The sequence below is a fragment of the Phyllostomus discolor genome, chromosome 9, assembly GCF_004126475.2.
Source record: "Phyllostomus discolor isolate MPI-MPIP mPhyDis1 chromosome 9, mPhyDis1.pri.v3, whole genome shotgun sequence".
Taxonomy (NCBI): Eukaryota; Metazoa; Chordata; class Mammalia; order Chiroptera; family Phyllostomidae; genus Phyllostomus; species Phyllostomus discolor.
The window spans coordinates 39,011,280-39,022,274 of NC_040911.2; positions in this window are offsets into that span (position 1 = coordinate 39,011,280).

The following is a 10,995-nucleotide window of genomic DNA, read 5'->3' on the forward strand; positions in this document are numbered from 1 at the left end:
CCTCACCTGTGTGTGTGTGGGGGCGGGGGGGTCGGGGGGACAGGGGTGATTCATCGGCCAGTCTGAGAACCTGAGTCTCTGCCTCCCCAGCCCTCCGCCGTCCCAGGTTTGCCCATTTCACCTCTCATCAGCACCTCACCCACAAAGTAAACTAGTTACATTCAAAAGGCTTCCAATATAATTGTTACTTTTCACCTCTTTCACAGGTGCAAGAGAATTTGGACTTTTTTCTCTGATGGTCTAAATTAAGAGGCATTTATCCGCAAATTCTACTTACTCACGCCCCACAGCACCTTCCTCCACTGCCCACAAACACCAGGACAATCAAGATTTGGCTGCAGTTGAGATTTATAGGGGAACATAGCTGGATTTCCCTCTCTACCCTGCTCTGCTAATGTCCAGTTGGCTGGCGTTCAGGGCAAAGTGCCAGGCCTCTATTTTGGGGAAGAATCATCCAGAGAGATAGGGGCAGATGCGGTTTGGCAACTGTGTGCAATCTGGCATGTGATTTTACGTGCTGTGGTGTTATGTTTCTTAAATGAGTACACATACTTAGGAGGCTGTTTATCATCATCACAGAACATCCAGGCAGCACCTACTTGGCACCAGAGGCATTCTGGGCGTCTTGTTAAAATAATATTTTAGTGAGAGGCCCGGGAAATGCATGAGAGTGGCACTGCGTGGTACTAATATGTTATGCTGATACTGGCCTTTCATGGGAAATTAGGACATTTTCCTGTTTCTGACACTCAGAAAGAATTCTGGAAAGACAAAAGACATATCATATCATTGTTTTTCATTTATTCAGTGAAAACAATGGCAAGGACATATTTTGAAATAAAACATTATTTCTTGGGCTAATAAAAATGAAGGTGCAAAAAGAAATTAATATTAAAAGTTTGTCTTTCTTTTCCTTTCTTGCTTTCTTATATAATTCACGAATGAGGAAGAAAAACACTTTTTATTGCTCTTCTGAACAAAGCTGTCTTGCGTGCTGCCTTCACATTTTTCAGGACTGCTTTCCACCCCAGGTTGAGGTTTCGGATTTGTGATGACAGGTTCTGGCAGCAGGGCTTTGGAAGCGGCGTCTCTAGACTGCACGGCGAAACCCCAGCACTTCACTTAGCCAAGTACGCTATTATCTTCCTGTCATCAGAACAGATGCCCATGTATCACTCAAGAATAATGGTGTCCCAAATATTTTTTTAAAGGATCCAAGTAAAACACCTGGGGTCAGTTTTTCAGGAAGAAGTCAGCAAAAACACAGAGCAAGCATGATCCCCTGTCCCATCAAGTAGCTTACAAAGTTCAAGGTAGGTTGATGAAGTGTATGGGTCAGCTTCTGGTTTTGGACGAGGAGCTCAGTTAAGTGAGTAACGCCGTCCCACCAGGAGATTGCCTTCCTGATGGCTGACTTTCCTCCTGCGTCAGAAGAAGAGGGAAGGCTGATGACCTCAGAGACTCCTTCAGCTCAAGAATTCTCAGGCTGCCAGAGGGGTTTTCCCTACATGGCCTTTTTCCCCAGTAATAAAGTTATCAGAAGATTAGGAAGGGAGAAGGGCAAGTGAACCAAGAGTCAGCATATTTTCAAGGGGATCACTCACTTTGCCTCATGTCCCGTCCTCAGGCAAAGTCAGCCTGGATCACAGAAGCTGGTCTGGGGAGACAGACACAAGGCTGACACCACGATGTCATGTTGATTAAAAAATGACCTCAGTCCAGGTACGTGGATTTGTAGTGTTTTAACCAACAGTAACTCTTCCTCCCTCTTCTTCACCAATACCTAAGTTACTAAGAAAATGATTTCTTTAAGCAAAAATAATAAATACTAATAAGTTTCTCCTACATTGTTGTTGTGGAGATTAAATGAGATAATAATGTATGGTGAACCCCAGTGATTGGCCCTAGTAAACAATCAATAAATGTTAGCTAGTGTTGTATTGGTGACAACTCACTCTTATACATTCCCTTTAATTTATGAAGCAATTTCACATGTTATTTCACTTAATCCAATCTTTCATGTAATGAGTCTATCTCTACTAAGAGTGCCAGGCACTGTTCTGAGCACTGAAAACACAATAGCGAACAGGAAGCAGGGCCCTGCCCTCACAGAACATCCACTCTGCTTGGGGCAGAAAACCAGTAAACAAGAAAATAGGGTAGGAGAGGGGATCGGGGGGGACTTCTGTTGCATGTGGAGTTATTAGGGAAGGTCTCTCAAGTCAGGATGGCACCTGCGCAGGTCCCTGGAAGAAGTGAGGGCATGAGTCTGTGGCTATCTGTGGGGATGGGCTCCAGGTGGGGGCCGCAGCGCAGGCAAAGGTCCTGGTAGGAAGCTGCCCAGACTGTGTGCTGTAGCCAGGCTTGGGGAACGGTGAGTTGTGAGAGACTGGGGAGGAAAGACGTGGGGCTAGAGATTGGAAGGACTTTGTGTGTGTGTGTGTTTGTTTGTTTGTTTGTTTGTTTTCTCTGAGTGAGATGCCAAGTCTTGGAATGCTCCTAAGCACAGGAAACAATCTGATTTACACATTAAGTAGATTACTGCAGTAGTAATGTGAGGGACAACTGACATGGGGCAAGGGCAGAGGCCAGACAACTACAGAGGCCATTGCCCTGATCCAGACAAGAGAGGGTGTCTTGGTCCTGGTTAGCAGGGAAAAGCAGTCAGATTCTAGATCAATCTTCAAGGTAGTGCCAACAGGAATTGCTGATGGGTGGGAGCTGAGGAAGGAGAAGAGAGAAATCAAGGGTGATTGACAGCTAGCTTTTGGGTCTGGCAATGGGAATGTAGAGTTGCTTTTTACCCAGATGGAGAGACATTTACTGGACACTCCCTGTAAGCAGGTATCATGAATATGCCCATTTTACAGAAGAGGAAGCCGAGACACAGAGAGGTTATCTGACTAGCCCCAGATAAAAGGACCCCCATTGACTTAAGACATAGAGAAGGACCCAGCAAATGGCAGAACCTCATAAGCTCAGATCTTAAGTTAGCAGAGTAAAAGATTTTTTAAAATTTTTATAAAAATTGGCTAATGCCACTTATCTCTGAAGGCTACTCATTGGTGTTAGTCACTCACACTTGTGCCAGAAAGGACGAGACCTTCCTGCAGTCCCAACGTTCCACTTCTCCCGCAGAGCCACTCTGCCGTCATGGAACATCTTGCTAAAAACAGCACACCTTCCACTGGACCCCCACACAAACCCCGTCACTGGGATTTTGAACAGCTCTGGGCTTGGAGGTAGAGGGAATGCAGAGTGCTGGGGTTTGGCTGGTGAGGAAATCTACAGGGACCTTTTGAGGAGACAAAGATGAGCACCAGCACCAACAGACGCCCAGAGTCCTCACACGTGTTAATCCCACAAAGAAAAAACCCTGCCTCCTCTGCCTACTCCCCCCAAACCATGAGTTCTGTTATTGTTCCCATTTCCACGAACGAAAGCAGGCCTGGGGTGGGGGAGGGGAGGGGACTCAGCCAAAGGCTCCCACGGCTTTTGAAGGCAGAGCCAGCACTTCAGCCAGTGGGAGGGGCAGGGCAGGGCGGTGGGGGGCAGGACAGAGAGAGACTGGAGTCTACTTTCTGTGTTGCCTCCCAGGACAGAAACAAGATGAGTGAAGGTCCGATGGCCTGCACATGGCATGACTGCTTGCGTTAGGGAACACTGAGTTTGCTCTTGCTCCAAGTGCCCTCAAACCTCACTACCTCACAAAGTAAGAAATTTGAGGTAGGGGTCAGGACATCTGTAACTTGATTTGGACTACCATCTTGTTAAAAATCAAAGCTTCTGACCAGTTTCGCTTCCAAGTTGCTTTAAACATGAGCTGCGACAAGGTATCCAAGAACCCAAAGCAAGGTTAGGGGAACTCCATTAGGATTACTTCAAGGCGTAACTCTATCTTTTCCACCCAGTTAGAACATCTCCAGTCTAATTAGGAGGAAGCTGCCAAGAGGTTTGGTCCTCAGAGAGGAGACAGAACTGCATCAATCAAATAAGTATTTATTCAGTGCTGACATGCCCAGGACTGTGTGACAGGCCAGCAAGAAATGCTGGTCCTTGTCACCAATTTGTTTATAATCTGACTAAACAGAGTTGGATGCATATAAAATGCTCTGTAAGCAATCCACTCAGATTTCACCAAAGGCTAGCCCAGAATGGGTACTTAACAAATATTTGTTGCAAGAATTGTTTGTTCAAATTTGTAGTTCAGATAGAGGAGAGGTCCGAGGCCTTGGTGTTGCTGGGGAGGGTCTGTGGCCCAGGGTCAGAACGTGGATGGAGAAGGTTTTAGGCTAAGGCGAAAGTATGAGCAAAGCTTTTATCACCACGGAGTCCTGGGAAAAGTAGATAATTGACCCAAGACGGCTGTGTGTTCTTAAGTCTCAGCTGAATGCTCACTGTTGTGCTATAGATCCCTGATCTTTCTTATTGATGCAATGACCCATGGCCCAAAAATAAATAAATAAAAGCAGTTTATCCAAAGCAGAAACTGCATTTGGCGGTATCAAGAAACCCTGTGATTTGCCTACCTACTTTGGGAGAGGTCCTGTCTCTAGATGGAGACCAGGACCTTTCTGGCAGCAGGCCACCACGTTCCTTTGCTGTGTGCTTTGAGATGTACGTAAGGCAGTAGTGTGAGTTAATTCTCTAGGGATCTAAACTGGAAGTTACCTTAAAGCTAAAGAAGTTTAAGTGGAGCCACCACCACCTGGCCCTTCACTAGACAGGCCAGTCCTTAGGCTGCTCGTTGTTTGTAAAACAGGCAAAACAGTATAGTTTTTCTTCAGTCAAGATCACTTTCTGTTTGCACTCCATTTTTTTGCTTCTGTGTCAGGTGGCAATTGGGGTGGGAGGCAGCCCTGCATTTGTGAGATGAGGCAGATGAGGATATATTAAGATGCATTTATTTGGGATTTAGTTGCATAGATTGATGTGGCTTAGAGTTCCTTCTGTGCATGTTTAAGGTATTGCTAAGCCATCCTGGTACAGAAATGGTTTCTAGGAACACTCTCATATCTCTTTCTGCCTGATGTTGTGAGGGGAAGGAGTAGGGCCAAAGGAGAAAATGCAATATGCTTGTGTCAAAGGGCATCTGGCACCTGAAGGAGAAAACAAGATTTGAAGTCAATGAAGTCAGAAGCTGGCTTGTGAAAAGTTCTTCCAGTCATTGGACATGTAAATGTAAGCCAACAACTAGGTTCTCATTAACAGGTAGTTCAAAATGGACTTTCTCTCCTGTCCAGATGGGGGGCGGACATTAGTTATGCAGGGAGTTTCTTAATAAAAATATGCTCTTTCTCCTGAACTTGGAGATGTTTGTCCTCTTTTCTCTAATTGTGGTTTATGATTTTCTCATTCTAAATAAAAATTTACTTTGTGTGTATATTTGTATTTACAATTTTCCATTGTTTGCCTCAATTACATAAGCTCCAAGCCCCACAAAATCTTGATCCATCTCTTGATGGATCTTGTCCAGAGTACCCAATACACCTGAAAAATCACTCTTGCCAGAACCATGGAAGACACTGGTGTCTGTTTTACTGGTAGAGAGGAAGCATGATGAGAGGTTCAGAAGCAGGGACCCTGGGGCCAGACTGCCAGGGTTCAAAGCATGAACCATGGTGCCTTAGAAGGCACTTCATTAAGTGTTAAAAATATTATTATTGCTCTAGACATGCTGTCCTTTCTGTAAACACTTATTCAGATACAATAATTTCTAGATGTAGAATTTTAACAGTTAATTTGTAACCATGCTTCAAGTATAGCAGCATTTAACTAAAATATCACTTTAAAAGGAGAATTAATTAAGACTTGGTGCTCATTCCATTTGTTCTGCTCCACATGGTAATTCGAGGATGGAATGCAAATGCCAGATGAATTTAGCTTGAATAAACCAGCATGAGAGATAGAAAGAACACGTGAAGGTCAGAGGTCTGTTCAATAATAGAATTATCCTCCCCGCCCCAACGCTAAGGCAGGAGTGGTTGTGGTAGTAATAGGTCTTTAGTTCACTAAGAGGGTTTTACTGACCCCTTGTGGAAGACAGAGGTTGGTGCACTCAGTGAAGATCCCGGTTTGGGGAACTTCCTTTTCCCACAGGGAACTCTTCAGGGAAAAATTCAAGGAGTGGAGAGGTAAGGTAGGTAAATACCACCTTTACTACCACCTGCCCAGGCTTTTTTCCCATTCAACTCAAAACTCATATACAGTTACTTCTCACACCAACTTTCTTCCTGACACACATCAGAGCTCTCATCAAAGGCAGGTGTGTGATGTTGGGATTACAGCCTTTGCTTATCTTTAAAAAGGAAGGGAGGGAAGCAGGGAAGATGAAACTAAAGAAAACCAATTTTGGATCCTAGCACAGCTACCAGCTAAATGAAAGACTATGAGCAACTTGTTTAAGCTCTCCAAGCCTCCCCATCCTTGTAGGTAAAACAGAACTCGTAGTGTTAGTGATCGAATTGGATGATGTCTATAAATTGCCTGTGTGTGGCACATAGCAAGGGCTAAATAAGCATTTATGTTGCTATAATTAAACATAATGATGTCATATTTACTCATTGCCCTGATGCTCATTAGACAGTTGCTTCACACTCCTGCATCAAACGTCTTAGAGAGAGAGATTTCTCTTCACTGAGCAATTTCCTCATTTTAGACTGGGTTGGACAGTCTCTGACTACGCACACAGGGAGAAAATAGTTCTTGGTGAAGAAGCTGGTTTTCCTGGTGCACGCAGAGTTCTGGGGAGGGAGAGGCGTGGACTGCGAACATCACCTCCCCTCCCCAGTGGAGGCAGAAAGATGGTTGTGGCCCTGCTGTGTCTTCATTTATCATCCCATAAGAAAGGCCTGAGGTTCCACAAGAAGTAAATGCTCTTTGCTGTGACTGGAAGGAGACAATTGTTTTTCTAACCTGCAGTTGGAGGTTCCTAATGTTTTGGAATAAGAAGCCCTCAGCATTCCTGGGAGGATGGGCTACAAGGCGGTAAGGCAGTAAGGTGGAGAGAAGGGGCATTTCAGACAGCATTCAATGTCCTATGATTTGGTCTGAGTCTTTTAGTGAATCTGTCCCTAAGCTGACACCTTCACAAGTGCTTCTCAAGTATTTGTCCCCTTAGATGAGACAGAAAGGCCACAGGGGGCTGGAGTTAGGTACCAGCCTTCCCTAAGTAGAAGCATGGGCTGGAGTCAGGTATTTTGTCAGGCTCTGGCAGAATAGTTTCCCTGAAGGGCAGGCCTTGTTGAGGTGAACAGAATGCTCTGGGTGTGTCAAAATGGATGCTTTCCCACTCTTCGCACCAGAAGCACAGGAAACATTTCTCCGACCTTCACTGTGAGAACCTGATAGGCCTCAGAGCAGTAAGATTCAGCGTGGGGGCCCTGTGGAGTTGTTAACTCTCGGGTTTGTCCACACTGAGCCTCCAGCAATCGGTCAATTAGTTTGGGGTTTTCTGTCCTAGTGCTGGTTCCAGCATGAGCTTCAGCTCCTGGGTTTCTGCCCCAGCAGGCTGTGCCTCACTGCACCTGCGTGCCTGTGTCCATAATATCCAAAGTAGTGGCTGGCCCCGTGACTTCAATTCTCTGATTGTTGTTGATTTTCAGTTTGTACAGCTTTCTTTCTTGTGGTGAGGATACAGGATGTCAACTTCTAATTTCCTCAGGTAATACACCAGAAACTTCAAAATCAAACTCATTTTTGAAGGACAGCAACTATTGAGTTTCACACAGAGGCAAGATTGAAGCAGGAAGGGGCCGTCATAGCAGGACCAGGTAGAACACTTCTGAAGTTATCCAGAAAGAGCTGGAAGGGAGTGGAGGTGAAGACTAGACTTAAGAGGTATTTCCAAAGAAGCAATAACAGGGCCCAGCAATTAATTAGCTATGATAAAAAGTAGTCAAATATGTCAGGAACATGTATGAAGGACACATGGACAAAACCAAAGGGGGGTAGGATCAAGGGTGAGAAGTGGGGATGGCTGGGGTAGGGAGTAGTGGTAGAGGGAAAATGGAGACAATTGTGCTTGAACAGCAATTAAAATTTTTTTTTAAATTAAAAAGTAGTCAAATATGACTTAAGTTTCTATTTCAAGAAACTGGGTAATAATAGGATTAATACAAGTATATTGGGAATAATCTATTTAAGATTGGGACATATTAGGTTTGAGATGCCTGCATATCTGTTCAACTATGCCCAAAGGAAGCTGGAAATAAGAACCTTATGATATAGAATCAGGAATCTTCCAAACATACAGATAACTGAGCCATAGTAATTGTAAGATGATCAGTATAAAAAATGAATAAGAAACAGCATGTAACATACCAGTACATTTATAAACGAGGATATCATTAACACTTTCCTCTAGATCACTCAAAATTTTAAGTGAATTATTTCCTTTGAGATTCATCCCACATTCATCATCGAGGAACTGCCTACATGTTACTTCTGCTAATCATGGTAGATTTAATTAACCTTTCAATGAAATCCTATCAGTTCTGGACATCTAATGTTGAGAACATCTACTCTCCCTGTAGAATATTTAGTAATACAGGCCTGAATTCCCATTTATACCTGTGGTGGGCGGAGTAATGCCTCTTCCCTCCAAAATATGGCCATGATGTGGTCCCTGGAAAATGTTACATTACGTTATGTTGTGTTATGTTAATATGTTATGGCAAGAGGGAATAAAGCTTGCAGGAATTAAGGTTACTTATCAACTAAAATTGAAATGAAGAGATTACTCTGGATTATCCAGGGGACCCAATCCTATAACAAGGGTCCTGAAAAGTGGAGGCGGCATAAGAAACAATGTCAGTGGTGCAGTGTGAGACTCCAACTCCTGATGCTGGCATTGAAGATGGAAGGAAGCCAAGGAATGTGGGCCACTTCCCAAAACTAGAATGAGCAAAGTGGGTTCTTCTCCCCAAGGGCATCCAGAAAGAAACACAGCCCTGACAACACCTTGATTTTAGCACAAGGAGAGTCACGTCAGACTTCTGACCTCCAGAACAATAAGATCATAAGACCACTATGTTCATGGGAATTTGTAAGAACAGCAATACAAAATATTGGGTTGGCCAAAAAGGTTTGGTATTTTCCATAAGATGGCTCTAGTAGCATTTAACTTTCTTCGAAACAATTTTGTTAGGTTGTATGGTGACAGCTGTCATATCAGCGTGCATTAAAAAAATCAAAATTTGTGAATTTTTGTGTAGCCATTTTAATATTGAAGATGCAAGAAAATGTGCAACATTCTTAGCATATTATGTTTTATTATTTCAAGAAAGGTAAAAATGGCCCTGGCTGGCATAGCTCAGTAGATTGAGTGCGGGCTGCAAACCAAAGCATCGCAGGTTCGATTCCCAGTCAGGACACATGCCTGGGTTGCAGGCCATGGCCCCCAGCAACTGCACATTGATATTTCTCTCCCTCCCTTCCCTCTTTAAAAATAAATAAAATCTTGAAAAAAAAAAGAAAGGTAAAAATGCAACTAAAACAAGAAACACAAAGATTTGTACAGTGTATGGAGCAGGTGCTATGACTGGAAGAATGTGTCAAAAGCAATTTACAGTTTTGTGCTGGAGATTTCTCACTGGATGATGCTCCATCGTTGGGTAGACCAGTTGAAGTTGATAGCGATCAAATCAAGACATTAATGGAGAACAATCAATGTTATTATACATGGGAGATGGCCGATGTACTCAAAATAGCCAAATCAATAGTTATTGGTGAAAATGAAAAATGTGTCTTATCCAGAAAAAACAGACGTTTTAGCCAATCCAATGGAATACTCTTGTACTAAAACATGTATTAAGAGCATATAATCTTGAACACCACTTGATGCAGTATAGCTTGGTCACAATCAGTAACCAAAGGCTCTCTCATTTGACTGCTTTTCCTATTAAATCAAAGTTAGCTTCACCTTGATAAGTTTTTCCCAAACTTTATATAGTGCTCCACTCAAGACATTAAGTGGTTTTGTGGAAATAAGAAGAGAGAGTAATATTCTTAAATATATTAGAAATAATAAATATTTATATTGACTTGAAAATCTGCCTCTCAGCTGCCACATCTGAGACTGCAAAAACCTGGTATAAAAAGCGTGCCATTTTTTTAAATCCTCACGCAAGAATATGTTCACTGATTTTAGAGAGGGGACGGGAGGGAGAGTGAGAGAAACATCAACGTGAGAGAGAACATCAATCAGTTGTCTCTCCCATGAGCCCTGACCAGGGATTGAACCCACAATCCAGGATGTGCCCTGACTGAGGATCAAACCTGCAAACTTTCTTGTGTACAGGACAATGCTCCAACCAACTGAGCCACCACCTGGCCAGGGCTAAAGCATGACATTTGATCAGAGCAGAGGCTTCCAACCTTTTTCATCTCACAGCACAAATACACTAATTACTAAAATACCGTAGCACACCAAAAAATACGTTTTTGCCTCTGACAAAAAAGTTATCATTTTGATTCATTCACATCAGACGGTTATTGTGCTGGCTGTTGTCATATTTTTGTATTTGACAATCTAAAGGAAAAGAGGTCAGTGTCCCTGACTACATAGTCATGTTCTAAAACTCCTTGCGGCACACCAGTTGAAAACTGTTGGACTAGAGCATTAGTACAAGGGCAGCAGGGACTAACCATCTCGTCAACAGATCATCGTCATCTTGCTGGGCTCTGTTCCTGGCCTTGCCTTATACTTACAGGTTTATCATCTCTTTTATCCTTGCCAAAATAAAAATGAATTTATCACCTAGCTTTGTTATAAAGGGGAAAACTAGGATCATAGAACTGTATACCTGAAACCTATGTGATTTTATTACCCAATGTCACTCCAATAAATTCAATAAAAAATAAAGGGGAAAACTATTAACCAAATGATCATCCTTCAGCAACAAATTTATCTCAGATGCATTCTCGCACTATCTTACAAATTCCTATCACTACTCTGCAATACACAATTTAAAAGTTTTCTTTGTAAGTTTGGGA